This window comes from Streptopelia decaocto, assembly GCF_964273445.1.
Source record: "Streptopelia decaocto genome assembly, chromosome: 3".
Lineage (NCBI taxonomy): Eukaryota > Metazoa > Chordata > Aves > Columbiformes > Columbidae > Streptopelia > Streptopelia decaocto.
Genome location: NC_138656.1, coordinates 67,246,608 through 67,264,195, shown reverse-complemented (window position 1 = coordinate 67,264,195; position 17,588 = coordinate 67,246,608).

Sequence of the window (17,588 nt, the reverse complement as noted above, 5' to 3'; positions counted from 1 at the left end):
TGAGCAAAATACATCTTAAATTTCATCAAATTGCTGTCTTTGTAGTTGTCTTTTTCTGGGGGCATGGTGCCAGAATTATGGGATGCAGAATAGTTGATCTAGTCATCTGTAAAATCATTCTTTAGGTACTTAAATATTAAAATAACTGTATCAATAAAGTAGCAGTATAAATAACAGCCAAAGCTAAATATTTTGTAATATTTCACTCCTTGTACCCAGGATAACTATGTGACAAGGGAGATCTAGCTTTCCTCTCACCTGTCCATAAGTTGTAGCTGTTCAAATAAATTTATCACCAAACAACATTAGTAATATATACCTGTGAGAGCTAAAAGTGGTTTATTTTTTCCCACTGTCATTGTTTCTTACTCCTGCAGTTTAGCTACAGCCTTTGGCTGAAGATACTACGTGTTTTTCTGCAGGATCTGAAGCTGAGATGTATGGTTCATACTTTGGATTAAATTTAGCTGGCCACAAAACTTTATTATAGAATCAGGCTACAGTAAGAATACATCTTTCATGATGCAGTCAGATGTAGACAGTGGGGTTAAAGGAGGTAGATGAATTAAGGATATTGAAATCCTTTTTTCTTTTCTTGAGGAAAGAAATTAAATATATGAAACAACTACTATCAGTTATGAGAAATGTTGGAGGTGAAAGGTTTCCAACTTTCCTGTTCCTTCAGAACAGAAGTTCAGGGTGGATTGCTTGTGTCACGTCTAGTACATAGCAGATAACTGCAAGCATAATGTAAGAAAACATATATTTGACAACCTTACATTAAAACTAAATAGAACAGTTTTTCAGCTGATATAGAAAGTTGTCTATCTATTGATTCTAATAGAGATTTACTGGTTTACATGTGGTTTGTCCTGAGAAAATGTTTCTTTGATTATCACTGAGTGCTGGAAGCTTTTACACATGGAGATGGAGCTGATCAATAGAATAAATATTTAACCTTCTTCAGAATATTTGCAGCCTGGATGTTGGTTCATCTTATGTCAGAGAATAAGCTAGTTTATAACACTCAGATCCTGGTCTGAGAGGTTTGAATCTGCTATTATTGTGGCAGATAAGAGAAGCTGCCTACCAGAGCAAAATGAAACTTCTGTCCCTTGATGGTGAACAGATATGGACTCTGATAGCAAATGCTCTTATTGCTGATGCTTACATTTGTTTCGGGTTAACTCAAGGTGCCAAAAATTATCAGAATGTTGCAGGCCAAGGCTGAAAGGTCTACATGGCAGGAATTCTCATTTTCTAGCCTGAGCAGCTCAGTCACTTTGGGCTTTGCCCCCATACCCACCTTTTCTCCCCCCGTGGGAGCAGGAGGAGTTCTATAGGGAGCCCAGCAGGGTGCACTAAGAGGCCATCGCACATGCAGCTGCTGGGAAATTGCACCGAGATCAAACGGCTGCAGGATTAATTTGTTTTCTGCTGTTTTTTTCTTTTTTATTTAATTAATTTATTTATTTTTAAAGGTGACTGTATTAATTTTGAAAACAACAGTACCTTTTATGAATGATCAACGTTGTCATGTAAGAAATTGCAGGGAACTTAACATATTCAAGCTGCCACTGTGCTGGATTGGATCACTTTCCTAAGAGAGGTGCTTTAAAAACAATTTCATTTTAAGAACACTCTATGATTGCAACAGAATCATAATGTGATTGAGGTCAGCAATTTTATCTCAAAGTAGGTCCCGCTAATCACTGGGTTTCATGTGTTATTGCTTGTGAGGAAGACTCTAATTATGTTTCTATCCTGTGAAGGGACTGGTTAACACAAAGAAATCTCATCTCCTTTTGTGATGTGCTCAGCCCAGCAGTTACTTTTGTTCTAAATCGGGCCTGGCAGCCTCTAGGGTAAATGATTGACATGTCAATGTGCTAACAGAAGCCAGAACCAATTCTCTTGTCTGACACCTCCTTTCCTTCTCCGAATATTAATGATGAGTGACCCCCTGAATGAATGAAACGTGCACACATCCCTCGTGGCTCTGTGCAGATGCTCAGAGATGACAGCAGGACTTGCCCAGGAGAGGACACAAAACCATAAAGCCATCTGGTATTCTGTAGTGAGCTTAATCTGTTCATTGACTTGGCCAAATGCTTGGTAAATCAAAAGTTGACAGGAAAGGATTAATAATATTTACGGTTAAAATACAATCAAAACACCCCAGAGAAAAATAGGAATCCTAGATGAATTCCTAGAGAAACACAAGAAGTACAGCTTGGATTTCTAGCTGAGAGGATGGACAAGAAAAACATAAAAAATATTTTAGTTAAGTAAGAGTCAAAACCCAGCAATTTGCTTTGATAGTGCCTTGAATTACCCTGTCATTGGTTTCAAATAACACAGGGTATTGATGATCACCACAGGCTTTTATAGTACTTTAGCACAATTTCCCAAAACTTCCAAATGAGCCAGCTTTGGAAGCCACTGCAGTCACTCAATATTTATCAGTTCATAATTAATATTCACTTGAGTCAAATCTTCTGCTCTTTCTTAGTCTGGATTATGTAATATTTATTGTTATATTACAGATTGATGGTATTAAATGTGTAGTCAGTCTGTTAAGACTGGGTGTTATAATGCATAATCAGGGAGCAGATTTATTTATTTGATCATGCAAATTTGATTTATTCCATCAATAAAATAGATTCCCTTTGATAGTGTATGAATAAAGATTTCCCACTTAAATGTTTCTAGTATCTCAGTCAGCAATTCTGCCACAATAGGCAACCAGAGAAAATCCATACTAACACGCAGTAGACTATTTCTCATTGTGAGGTCTAGATCCAGTTCAAAGAGAAAAAATATCTTTTCTTACTGGATTTTGCATCTCATCTTTTATCTCCACTACAGAAAAAATACAACCTATTTTCACCTCCAGTGCCTTTCTTATCTTTCAAAGATACTGTGGTTGAATACCCTTTGTATTTTCACAATATCCCAAAGATTGGCTATTCTTTTGAATCCCTACAGGAGATTCTTGTATTCATGCATCAAGCAACTTTTGCACTGACTATTGCAAACCTTTCCCCCAGCCACCTTTTCTGTTTTCTTCTATACCATATGAAAGTGCAACCAGATTTACCTGGTTGCTGCAAAATCATTTTGTCCTGCTGTTCAAATCCTTTTGTGTGGACCCACTTGGTTAACTAATTACGCTATTTCCCATCTTTCATATTCTTTCCTGTTACCCCAAAGGCCCATTGCAGTTCACCTCTCTTTTATTTATCAGCTGTTGATGTTGCTCCCATTTTCACTTTGCACGCCATACATCTCACCTAACTTTGCTGTCTAAGAGCTAAATGTCTGGTTTGAACCAGGTGCTTAAGTTCCACTTGTAGTTAGTGGAAAGGATGTGTTCCGAGCATGTTTGTTTCATCCCAGTCTAAGACAGCTATCGAAATTAATTGAGATGAATTGTCCTCTGAGTATTCTTTCCACACACAGGGAGTCTAGGCAACTAGTTTGGCCAGTGCCTTACAAAGTAGGTAAAATTAATACCAGTTTTAATCAGTTTGCCCAGAGTTTTCCCAAGTACTGTATTTCCCTTCTGCTTCAGAATCTTCTTTCTCTGTACCTTATCCTCCCTCCTGGAATCCATTTGATACTATTTTCTCTACTTAAGTGTGCTAATAAAATGTAGGTCTTTGAGAAAATACATAAATTGTTATTGCAAACACCTGCATAAAAATTAAATTAATTTTAAAATAAGTTTTTGTTGACTACTCAATGCTTCATACACTGAACTTTTGTTTCTAGAGTGTTGCCACATTTCTCTGAGAGAGTGCCTTTCTGCTTAGGGTATACATAGGGATTATTAAGGCAAGAGTGCTCAAGATTACAAATTAAAACAACAATTCACCTGAATTGCACCTGTCACAACAGCCCCACAGAGACAAGGTGTGCCTGATGGCCAGCCCTGTGGTGTGTAGACTGATAATTCAGGCCTTAGGGGGATATGATTTATTTAGGTGCAGTGTGAGAATTGTTTGGTTGGTTGGTTAGGTTTTTTAATTTGTTTTTAAGTTATCTTTCTGAATGGAACCCTTTCACTACATAGCAGCAACAAAATCAGTGATCAAAAATGGCCTGTAACATTTGTTTTTTCATTATATTATTTTAGAACAAAACATCTGAAAAAAAAATTTAAGTTGATAAAAATAGTAGTTTCTTTCTTTAATCTTGCATCTTAAAAATTATTATTTCTAAACACTTACAAAGAATCTCTCTGGGATTAGACCTTTGAAGGACAAAATTCAGCTGCAAGCATTTTTGTTTAATTTACGTTTTTATATACAAATGAAAACCTAAATCATAATTGTGCCATAGGAGCAAGGTTCATAAGAAAGTAGAACTGCATTTCACAGATTTATGACAATTCAATGATCAGTCTCACTGAAAAGCAAGTAAGGACTTTTCAGCTGTGGTTTGCTGTCTAATGGGTTGTGAACTTCCAGCTTAAGCAAGAGAAGATGATGAAATATTTAAATAATAGATAAATGCCTTTGTTAATGTTATTTTTCCAGAATTAAAAATATATCATAATTATCGTATTCCGATGGACAAAGGCACTAACTCACTTCAGTAAAAATGTTTGCTTTCTCTTGTGCATTCAGCTTTGAAACTCACAGAAAGAGCTTACTTTCTTCATAAAGTATTTGTAGGTTCCCTCTCTCAACTTACTGGATTCCTTTCTAATTATCTGCCCACCACAGTGTCCCGAACAAACCTCTGTAGGTAACACCAGATAGGTTCCCAGGGCTTGGACCTAGGAAAGCAGTTACTTATGTTTTCCACTTGGAGGATTATGTCTTGCAAAACCATTTTACTAGACCATGCTGTAAAAAGGAAACCTCTCTTTCATTTTCTAAATGATTTATTTTGTCTTTTTTTTTTTTTTTAAAAAAAACCCTGATGATAGTGAGCAGGTTCTCCTATAGGCTGTGCCAGCACAGCTTTCAGACAAGGTGGTACAGGTGCTGGAAACAGAATAGAGATCACTGAATTTTCTCACATTCTTGAGGGTAAATTCTGCCTGTGGAAGAGCAGATTAGGTGTGTGTACATATTAATTCTTCTGCCCAAGTCACTCTCAAAAAGGAAAAACAAACAAAAAAAAACCTGGCAGGAGAACAAAGTTCAGTCTGGGGATGCTTTTATCACAACAGAAATTCCAGGCGCCTCCAACAAAGAGAGATGCTATTAAATTAGTGCCAAATTATTGAAGGCCTGTCTGCATTATTCTCATATTGACTGCAAAGAGAATTTGTCTATTAGGATTAGGGTGGGTGTGGGGAGAGGACAAGTTTCCAACTGCCAGGGCTCAAGCAGAGGAACTATGCAGATGGGATAGGTCTCAGCTGAATAGTAGGGGGCATGTAGATCTGTGATGGATGCATTACACTATGGGATGCAGTGCACTTAACTTGTATCTCTCCAACGTTTGGAATAGGATGTTAGGTTGTTTACTGTCCACTGCTAGAGGAGAAAAAAAAAATTCCTGTTGCAATGAGACAGAGTGGTGCCCCCCAGAATGGAATTAACACAGTTTCAAATGGTCTTGACCACCAGAGAACGGCTTCTTCTGCTAAATGAGATCTTAACTTGCACTACTAAATTTGGTCTCCTAAATGAGCCCCTCTGACAAATTACTGCAAGACCAGAAGGAGCAGTATGGGAATGCAGCTTGGGCCATGGCTCTTCATGTCTGCTAACACTAAACTTTGAGATCCATGCCACAAGTATACTCATGACTTTCAGCAGGACGCCTACTCAGTGGCATCTGCATGGGAATAAGGGGTCTGTATGTGCCATGTCTAAAGAAAAAGAAGTCATGACAAATTCACTCAAATATAGGTAAACAACAGAGAAAAAGGAAAGGCAGAATGAACAAGTATTATACATGCCAGAGAGAAATGCTTTCTTCCATACAATTTTCTGCTGCCTAATAAATGTTAATTAGGTTTTGCAGTCTGGGGCTCTTTCAGAATTCAAATGAATACATTAACTATTGACAGCTATGAACAGCCTATGTGGAGTTATGAATGAAAATAATTTATTTACTGGCATGATGAAGTCTGGAAACTTTCAACAAAAGACAGCAATTAAGGGACACAGTACTAAAACCAAAGAGGAGGGGAGTAAAGAAGAACTATTACTGAAAAAAAAAATAAAAAAAATTCTGTTTTTTAAAAGGGTTGAACATGATTGATAAAAAAATGCAGCATGGATTTAAGGTTAGGGATCGAAGGGAGATAAGAAGCTTAAGTCCACTGCATTAGCACCAACTGGTGCTGTGCATACGCTCCCGTGACATCTGATGTAGCTGAGCTTGTATAACTGCACGGCAGACACAGGCACCAGCCAGGAAAAGGAAAGCAAACCATTTATCAGCTGGGCATGCCACAAACTGTGGCTTTCCAGTTTGTCCTACAGGTTAAGTAAAACTAATGAGAGCTTATCAGCGCCTTGATTAGATACAAGGCTGAGCATCAACCTTTTCCTGGCAGAATTAACCTTTCTACTGAGGAAGTGGTCCTGCTCTAGCTTACCTAAGTGGGTTGCTTTTGTTTGCAATTGAATTAAAATTAGTACAAGAGCTACTGTGAATATTCTTACTTGGATGGAAAGAAGGTTATTTCAAGTATTTAATTTCTGTTTATTTCTAAGTAAAAGAAGTAATACTTGATCAAAAAGACCCCAGCTCCTAGATAAGCATTGAAGAAAAATTGTTTAAAAAGCACTTTTTTGGTTAAACTGGTGCAATTTTGTGAACAGATAAGGTCTCATGTCTCAGTCTCTGGTGTCCTCATGCTAGCTAAATTCTTAACAACATATTCTTCAGAATAGTTCTGCTTGAGTAACGTTTATAGGAGCAGACTCTGTGTTTCTATGCTGACTGTGCTAACAAGAGTGTCAGCTGTGATTTTGGTTCTTGTGATATGGATTAGATCCAAGCTGAGTTTGATTTTTTTCCAAGTCAATTATGAATTATCTGAGAACCAAAGCAGCCAAATGAAATTGCTCTGAACTTGAAAGTGAAATTGAATTGCTTGATACTTAAGAAAGAAGACAATCTTGCTATTTTTAAGAGGTAGGAGACAAATTTATTTTGTGTTTCTGGTTATTCATAAGAAGATGCTCAGATACTGTGGTGAACAAAGGTCAGTTATTATAGATAAAGAGAAATTGGAGAGGAAGAAAATACACAACTGAAACATTTCCCAGGCTAGTTATTGTATAGCATGTCAAGCCGTGTACTACAAGCATGTTTCCTTATGCAAAAAAAAGCTAAAAACCACCACCAACAAAACCCCAAACCAAATCAAAGCAACAAACCAGCATCACTACAAAAATTATTTCTTGGGGCCTTGATGTATGAGAGAGATGAGTAGTCTGGGTTTACCACAGAAGCATAAAGCAACTTCTGAATCTTTTCCAGGTCTAATTTGCTTGGTGGTACTTTGCTTTCCTACCTCATGTCTTACTATCACTGCAATTGGAATAAATAACGTGTAAGGCTTAATAATAGCAGAGAAGAACATGCATCTCTTGACTAAAATAATTTTAATTTCAGCTACATCAGTAGAATAAAATGAAACAAGGACAGATATTCCTTCATCCTATCTACAGTACAACTTTCATTGTCTGCAGTTATACCACTGCAAAGGAGGTGAAATATGCTACAGTACTTTCTACTCTGAACGTGGGTTAAATGATTGAAAACTGTGTTGAGAGATCAGTAGATGAATTATATTGTGTCAACAATTTTTTACATCCCCAGAGATAAAGATCCATTTATAGTAAGGGCTAAGCATAACTGATGATTCATCCCAGCTGAAGGTAATGATAAAATGCCCTTTGACTTTAGTGGAGTAAAAATTTTATGTTAGAATATTTTTAATGAATTAGCTTTGGTTTTGTTCTTTCAGTGGAACAAAAATATGAGGGAAGCAAACAAATTATACCCGATATGCAGTTTCATTTATGAATCCATTGCATCTACTGTATCTTCATTTTATTTCCTTCATATGATACTTATAAGCAGAATTTTATTGATCTCCTTTTTATCATTCTCTCTGTATTTTCCTGGGAATAGATCTGCTTCTAAATCAGGCAGATATTGCACTTGTCATCAAATATTTAATGATTTTTCCAATCCATGTGTCTTGAAATAATTCTGAAAAAAGATTTATGTGTCCATTACTACAGTATTGTTTGCTCAGTGGCAAGGTAAAGTTTAAATAATGTAAGTGTGGCAGAATATGAAAAGATTTTTTAAAGCTGCAATTTGTCACAAGTTGAATTAGTAATATGTTATTTTATAAAACCCTATTTATTGTAACTCCTCTCACCTCCTTGCATACTGGAGTAGGATACACATTTTTCCCCTTCTGTGTTATGCACAAAATGTCATCAAAGTTTATTACTATTTAAATTTGGTTTTATCATCAAGGAGATATTACTCCTTCACTCCTGGCCTTCATATAACCATATTTTTTTTCTCATCAGACTTACCTATTATCAAGGATAATATTTCCTAATATTAAAATAAAGGGATTTTCAGCTATTGAGCATTTTATGTCACATGAAATGGATAGAAAATACAGTCCAGGAAGGCTGCATTAAACTAAATGAACCCTGTCCACAATATGCTTCCTTCCTACATTCTGTGCATTAAAGAAGAACTAATTATGCCAGTAATATCCAAGTAAAATTGCCAAGATTATGGCAGTGATCATGCTATTAGAAGAGAGGGAGACCAGCAGCATCAGCATTGATTTATGTGCAGATGCTAAATTTCTCTTCAGCATAGCATGTTGTAGAGAAAGGCCAGTTTTCACAGCCCCAAACCCAACCAATTCCACCACTGAAAGGGATTTTGTGTCTCAGTCATTCAAGACACCCCTTTCGTTTCTTCAGAGAATAAAAGGTTTAAGAATAAAAGATTGTTTCATTTCAGAATGCTGGAAATTTTGCCTATTCCAAAAAATGAGAAATCTAGATGAGTTGGGATCGAATCCTTAAAATTTGTGGATTATTTCTATTTTAAAGGAGGCAAGAGAGTCCATAAATAAAGACAGTTTCCTGTTGAGATAAACTTTTTAGAATTTTGTATTTAACGTAATCAGTTCATTGTCTCTTTCTCAGTGAGATCTTCTGAGAGACAGTAAAACAAGGCATGAAGTCTCTTACATATCTGTCCCGCTTGGGAGTAAGAAACTTTGCAGTGTACCTTGTAAGTTTTTCTTTAAAATCCCTCAGTCCTAGTGATGTGATGGTCAATTTATGGAAACTGGGAAGATCCCACATGAGCTTATGCTGTTTAGTCTTCATTCTGCTGAGATGTTTCTGTAATGATTTTCAGCTGAACTTGTTCAGTGAACAAGTTTTTCACATAAGCTGTAGGTCACATCACACGTACTCTTCTCTTCTAAACCAAAAGGCAGATGGTAGCCACAGAGATACCCAGAAGAAGCAACCAAAGGTGGCATGTGGAAACTTTGTCTAAGATTCAAGGAGGATGAAGTAAGCAATGTTCCGAGTTGAAAGATTTCTTGGCTCCTAAAGAGAGACTTAAAAGGCCTGCACAAACACCAACTTGTCATTGCCTAGCAAGAGGAACCCAGAAGATATAGCAAGGACTCAACAGTTGTTGTCCCTTGCCATCAGGGCTGCACATAAGAAGTTCTGGAGAGACAGCTTGGGCACATGTAACATGCTGCCTATGAGTGTGTTGGTTTGAGAAGATAAGCAAGTGCAACCTGAGAGAGATTATCACTTCTTCCATAAAGTCTCATGCTGAGTCTTGTTATACTAGTTTTCCAATTTGGCATTAACCGTTTGGGCTAGGGAGGCTCAGTTATCCCATTCTCTGGGGCACCTACAGCTATTTTGAAACAAAAGGCTGTTGAGACAATCATGAACATAACGTAAGCAAACAGTCCATGGAGAGGCAGCCGTGAAGAGGTCTTGCTTCAAACCCAATTAATTGCTCCAGAGAAATTTTATATATTTTCCTTATTTTTTGTTTTTGGAACTGAATAGGGTGAGTTTTTTTAATTGAAGTTTTATAGGACTAACCCTCAAGCAGACAAGCGCTAAGCAAGTGAATGTGGAGAGTTAAAACTCGGCGAAGTTAGAAGCAACTGTAACAGTTATCTAGTTAGCTTAATTAATGCTTCATTAATGTATACTGTCACTACTGGGAAATGACAGATACTTGTTAGTTTGTTTGCAGGAGAAGTCTGTGGCTTTAAACAATTTTCTTGAAAACTGTGACTCATATTTTTAGGCAGCACAGTGCCAAACAAGAGCCTGTGCAGGACAACCCTTATAACTGACTAGACTGTACACATTCACTGAGTGACCATTAATTTGAATAACCCAAGTATACTTTTGGTTAGATCAAAGTCAATATCAAAGTTAGTAACAGTATGTTCTTCCCAAGTAAAAAGTTTCTGTTTCATTTTAGCTTCCTAAAATATATGGGAAATGGGTTCAGATCAGGATTTGTTGTTTTCTGCAGCTGAAAGCTTCCTTGGATAATGTAAGATAATTTAATCAATGAATTAAAAAGACAAAGTTAACTGGCAAAATATAATACCAGATATACAGCATGCATCCCTTTCTAAAAAAAGTATATGGTATAAGAATCAGCACCTCCATACCTTGAACAAAACTATTGATACTGTTTCTAATTCTTTATCATTAAACAGTCAGTAATCTACAGAGCATGAAAATGAGAGCTATCAAAGACATCTCTAAATGCACTTCAAATGCTGACAATGCGGTATGTAGAGGTTCTTGTTCATCACAAAATGCAGTTTGTGTGGGCTATGTTCCATGGAAATTCTCTGTCTCAGCAGCTGTGAAAGTCTAGTTTGTATCAGCAAGAAAAAATCCATTTCACTGACCAGAAGGACTTTTCCAAAGATGGGGCAGAGGTTGATTTATGTTACTTTAAATGAAAGATATTTTTTTTACTGATTTCATTCAGAAATCAGTACTAAAATACAACTTCAATGGAATAGTCAAGAAAGCTGTGAAAAACTGCCTTGAAATAAAGATATTTTACATAGGTAGTTTCTTTTGAATAACCAAAGTTTTGCAGTTTCTGCCTCATCACATTTGCCAATTAGGGCGTGAACCTCCAGAGTGCTCCTGAAAGATCTCAAAGCCACAGACTTGCCATAGCACGAACAAGAAGGGGTGAGGGAGGAGAGAGAAGAAGGAAGGAAGGCACAGAGGAAGGAAGAAGGGAAGGAAGAAGGGACAGAAGGATGGATGGACGGATGGGTGGATGCTTTTTCAAACCCATCAGGAAAGAACAAAACACATCTTAATACTGCAATTTGCTCTCAGGCTTTTCAAGCCATTTTATCCAAACAAAGGTAGTATAAGGGACCTAGAGAATTTCTACATCACTTGTTGCAGGAGTTGCTGTCTGAAGCCCTATTTCCAAATACAAGATTTACTCTCTGTCCCTGTCAGACAGTCTTGATTACCGAGTTAGAGAAATTAATTCATGAGGAAAGGTTAAGGAGCTAAATACAAATAGCTTGGCTGCACGATGACAAAGACAGATGGGAACATCATAATAGGCTGCAGAGTACTATTGCACGGTGAAGAAAGGGCCTCTAGGGAAAGGCATAAAACATAATCTGGCTCATTTTGAGTCTTCCAATTCTCACCAGAACCATTATGGTGAAAAGGGAAGCAGGTGGCTGCTTTACATACCCTTTAGAAATTAAACAAGCCTCAGCAGAAGCACTTTGTCAGTTATGGGTTATTGTAGGAGTGTAATATTTGTCCTGCTCCTTTAGATCAAAGCTCTATCCAGCTGCAAATCCTGCTTCCTTCAATGCCACGAAGCAAATGCTGTGGAGCTGGGCAAATGCACAGTGTTCCTTCTCTTGGTATTCTGCTTCCCTGCAGTTTGTGGCATAGGGGTTTCTCAAGGCTTTCTTAAGACGATTATGTTTAACAACTACAAATTAAATTATCTCTCCATTAGTAATCTACTTTTAAACTCATAAATAATTTTGACATTGGGAGTGATTATCCCAGTTTAGTTGTGCATGGAGTGCAACTGTTGTCTAATCAGTAGATTGTATGTTCTTGGCTATTGTGTTGAAAGATAGAATAGTTGTCTTTCCAGTTGTACAGACCTTGAATTTAGGCTTTATTTCACTTGCCTGTTTTCCAAGCTCTATAGTCATGGCCTATGTGGTCTCTTCTCTCAGACTCTTCCCCTACCATTTCAAACTTCTTGTTATCTTTGTTGCCTTTCTTTGTCCCCTTCTTCAAGTCAACTATGTACTTTTAAGAGATTTTAGCCAGTGTGCACTCACTACTCAAGATGTGAGGCTGTCATGAAATCTGATCCTTTTGTTTGGGGATTTTTTTGACTACTGCAGAGCAGAGATTACATGTCCATAATTCTATAGTGTGATGCAGGATCTCTTACCTACATAGTTGTAGTAAACCATATTGTTTGTATTGGTGTGGTTGTTTTGTCCCAGTCTCTTACTTTGAGCACTGGATGTTGAAAACAGGTTATCCTCTGTCCTAGTCTAATATCTGTACATGTGCAGCAGAGAGAGATAACTCTTTTTCTTCTCTCCCACCGAGTACAAGGAAAAAGGTTTTTCTTTCTTCTTCCAAAGCTAAAGTTACATGGAAATGGTGGGTTTCAAAAGGGTAATTCTTGCCTTTGTCCAAGAGCCAAACCCACAGGATTTCTGGATTGGCAAGAATTCTTATTTTCTGTATTCCTTCTCTGTGTGAAGTAGCTTGCTGCATTCATCAACAGATAAGAGAAAGCAGAAGAGAACAGTGGAGGATTGCTGTGGGTGGAAGAGATGGAGAGAAGTAGTATATTTACACAGAGGAAGATGACAATTAGGTCAAGAGAAGGCAGTTCACCGCAACAATGCTTTTGGTAAAGTATCCACAAAAAATACCAACATATGGTGCAGAATGCACAGAGCATTGATAGGCGTAGCAGCTATTCAGCGCAGGTATAAAAGCAAAGTTCAGTTAAACCCATGTACAAGTTGCCTGCGTTTCCCAAGAGCTTTGTCAATAACTGCACAGACCTTTATTTTGTAATGAATATATCTTTAATCTGTGGAGCAGCAAATATGATTTCTAAAATCTCACTGATAAAGCCTCTTTGAAACCGAAAGGACTAGAAATTCCATTATGTCAATAACTTCCTAAACAAGCAGAACCTGTAGAAGAACATGTTCTCTCTAAAAATAAATCTTTTTTTGTTCAAAGATATTGACAACATTAGAAGAATACAGGAATCTGAGAAAAAAGTGCATTAGTATACATACATAGTTTGTGCTATTCAGTAGCTGTCATAGTATATTTAAAAACTGATGTTCAAGCAATTAACATATTAATGCTAACATCTCAAACTATAATTTAACCGAAGCTTTATGGCTGGGATACAATAAGGATAAGAAGATGTCTAACACATCTAACATCTAATAAGAAGATGTTCTCATTGTGCTTTAGGAAATGCAAAAGGGGGATGCAACCTGAACATCTCACAGTGCTCATTTCACTTTATAATCTTGCAGAGGCTTTCCAGAAAATACCTGTATTTTGATCCTTATGTATGTAAAAGAACATCTCCCATTGTTATCTTTGTGAGCTGCAAAACCCCAGATGTGTGAGAAAGGCTTCCCTAAGTAAAAACAAAACACTGCCTAAGATAATAATACATAAAATTGTTCAGGAAAAGCACATTTCAAATGAAATCCTAAATATAATTTATGATTTTCAACAAAATCATGTTATATATAATCACTCATACAGACAAAATAATGCACTTACATTGATAGCATTACAGTGGACACTGTGTGTAACATTTTCAAAATTATTAACAAGTGACTGAGTAATTTGTAGAAGCTACTTTTCCTAATAGAAATGCACCTTAACCTTCATGAAATACATTATAAATATAGACTTTGTCTAAATATTTTGGATTCCGTTTTTTAATGAAAAAAAGTCTAAAAGAGACATCTGTAACCTAAAAAAATATCAGTCCACCAAGCTTTTAGTTGCAGAGTATCAGCTATCACTTCTAACAAACTGCTTTCTCTAGGTCTCTGTTTTCCTGTAATCAAATTACAAATGGAAACTGTGGTTTTTTCATGATATATCATTGGATTCAGGCAAAGAGATCCACTGTAATTGGATATGCTCTTAAATTCTGTGCTTTCTTCCAATATCTGTCCTAGTGAGAAAAGAGACAAGTGTAGCATCAATGCCATCATTTCCAGAATTAATATTTGTTTTAGAAGGAAATTTATGTCCACAGACCTGAATGTCTTTAGTGTAATGATTTTGATTTGGAATGCTGAAATAAGACACTGATGAACATGAAGCTTTTTCTAGATTAAAGAAATTATTCATGAGCTATTTTTCTGTTTTCTCTACAAGAGCGATTCCAAACTCTCCTGGTTCACACGCAGTATTGTGAAAAAAGAAAGTTCAAATACTGCATGAAAATGCTTTCCTTTTGTAGAATATTATTTTAGGCATTCCTCATTTCAGGAGTTGTGGACTTCGTGATAAAAGAAAAAGGCCAAATATTAATTTGTAATTTCCATTTAAAAATCACTTGTATTTTTATACATTTCAGAAGTAAAAACAATGAAGTAGCTAATTACTGTTTTGCATGTTACTGAAACTACAAGAAATGCTGAAATACAGGTGATATTGGGATATATTTGTGTATGCCATATCCATGAATGTCTTAATTTTTAACTTGTCTGTTATTTTTTAAGTTCTTGGTAATTCTTTTCTATATGATGGAATATCCACCAATAAATGAGGCAGAAGGAAACAATTATCCACCACGTCACCACAACATTTTGTGTATTTAATTTTTGCTTTAGACAAAATCATGTCCTGTACTACTTCTTGTGCATCAGATTTACACATTTCGTCTTCACAGCCAGTCCCTTAAAAGTGTAACCTATTTGCAGTCTCCGATTTGGATTGACAAGGTCAAAAACTGCTTCCACTAACCTATCAGTTACAGCCTTCATTACTTGTTTTTAAATTTACTTACAAGTATCTTGTTCTGCCCTTTTTCTTGCAACAGTACAATTTTTGTGTATTTAGAATGTATCAAGATTTTTTATTTAAATTATTTTTTTCCAGATCTGTCTGCAAAGCATCTTCATTGTTCATTTTCAGGCTCTGCTTTCACAGAATCACAGACTTACAAATGTTAGGGATTGGAAGGGACTTCGAAAGATCATCTAGACCAATCCCCCTGCTGGAGCAGGAACACTTACATGAGGTCTTTACGAAGGAAACACAAAATTCACTGTTGGTGAATGTACAGGATCGGACTGAAAGGGCCAAGGGGAAATACCTTGGAGCACTGCTTTCAAAGCCAGGCTGTTGGACGTGTTAAGTTTTCACTGAAATCTGAGGAATGCAAAACAGAACATGCTGCTGGCATATTGACCTGCAGGCTGGCCGAGCCGAATCACCCTCAAGCTCAGAGGGCCTCATTTGATAACTTGCAGTACTAACAAGCACTAACTGTGACAAAAAGCATGTGTCTATAATCAAAGACACTTATTTTCCCTAGGACCATCTCAAGCTTAAGGACTAGCACCTAAAGCCTGAACACCATTTTCAGGGTCCAGCTTTACCTCAAGCAAGGCTGGACAGATCCACTTTGGCTGAATGTATTCCAATTTGGCTGCAGTGTCAGAGAAGCGTAATTAGTTTTGCTACCATAAAAGCAGCTCAAACAGCTCCCCTTTTCTGAGATACAGAGAAGTAGATTTTGTCAAGTAGAGGGAACTTGTTCATATTTATGAGTACCATTTTTTTCTGTGGTGATCATAAATGCATTTTCAAGGAAAAAAAAATCATTACTATTCACATACCTAAAAGAATCAACAAGGATTTTGATTTTAGAATATTGTTATTTGACTTCTCTTGAGGCAGTGTGCAATATTCCTAACGTGGAGAGAAAGATCCTGACAGCTATTTTGACAGTCGTGGAATACAAAGGACATGAAGTAAGCCTGGACAGATGGGTAGCATGTGTAGGTTCAGAGCCTGAGGCTGCTGCTCTTCGGAGAGCTGGGCACCGAATAGGACTATATTCAGAGTCAATGGCCTCTTTTCACTGACTGATGGAAATCCAAGTGAATTTCTGGGAGGAATCTCACAGAAAAAGATGTTTACATTTGGCCTTCATATTGTACTTACATGCACAGTAACTGTCACATGTGAAAACCCTGGGAAAGGTGAGACCTTGTGGAAGGGGGATTAATTTCACCCAGTGCTAGCTGATCTAAAAGGCTGACCTAAGCTTGCTGTCTGGGCTCCTTGTCAGAAGGAAAGGCAGCAAGAGAGAGAACATTCTCCAAAAGGTGGTTTCTCCTACTTACCTTAGACATCCATCTCAGTATGGAATGGGTGAATTGCCCCAGAGAGGCCTTTCCTCTTTTTTTTTTTTTTTTTTTTTTTTCAATCAGTGGTTAGACTGCTATCCCAGCCAAGATGTTTAATTTCTGATTGACTAAAGTAAATTGAACCCCATGGTATCTGTCTAAAGAGCAGAACATGTTTTATTGTTTCCTAGTTATGCCTGCATAATAACTTCTTGCACCATGTGTTTTGGTTATATTATTGCTTATACAATATTAAAAAAATATTCTTATACTTTGTCAATTCTTCAAATTAAAATGATGGAGAATAAAGTAATATTGATTGTTAACTATCTTTATCTTCTTAGCTTGCTTATGTAGTGTGTTTTCATGCAGATCAAAGCTTAACAGGAAGCATGAAATATTGCGATGCGTGGAACCAAGCAAATTATGCTTGCATGTGTCAAAAGATACAGAAGGTTTATTTATAAAGGTAAAGAAAACATTGGTCTTTCTAAGCAATGCATTTTTATTTCTTGCCATCTTCTTCAATAATTTCAAAGACTCTGGAAGTCTTCAGGCATTTTACAAGCATTATAAAGGCTACAAAAAAGGCTACAAAACATTACAGCAACAGTATTCCCCCCCCCCTTTTTTTTTTGTCTTTTCTCAATAAATCCCATTTGTTTATTTTCAAAATAGGTGTGATCCTCCTTTAGGTTGACTGTGTTGTACTTGGAGTGGGTTTTGCTATTAACTACAATAGGGCATAATTCTAGATAATCATCAGAGGTAGTCTGTATGTAGGAAAGTGTCCTGTTGCAGGCAGCCCAATGTGGGACTGTTGTGGTTTAACCAGTCAGGCAGCTAAACACCACACATAGATGTTCACTCATCCCTCCCACCCTCGGTGGGATGGGGGAATCAGGAAAAAAATGTTTAACTTCATGGGTTAAGATGACAGTTTAACAGGACAGAAAGTGAAATACTAATACTAATACTAATACTAATACTAATACTAATACTAATACTGATACTGATACTGATACTGATACTGATACTGATACTAATACTAATACAATAACAATAATAATTATAATAAAAGAATATATAAAACAAGTGATGCACAATGCAATTGCTCAGCACCCACTGGTTGATG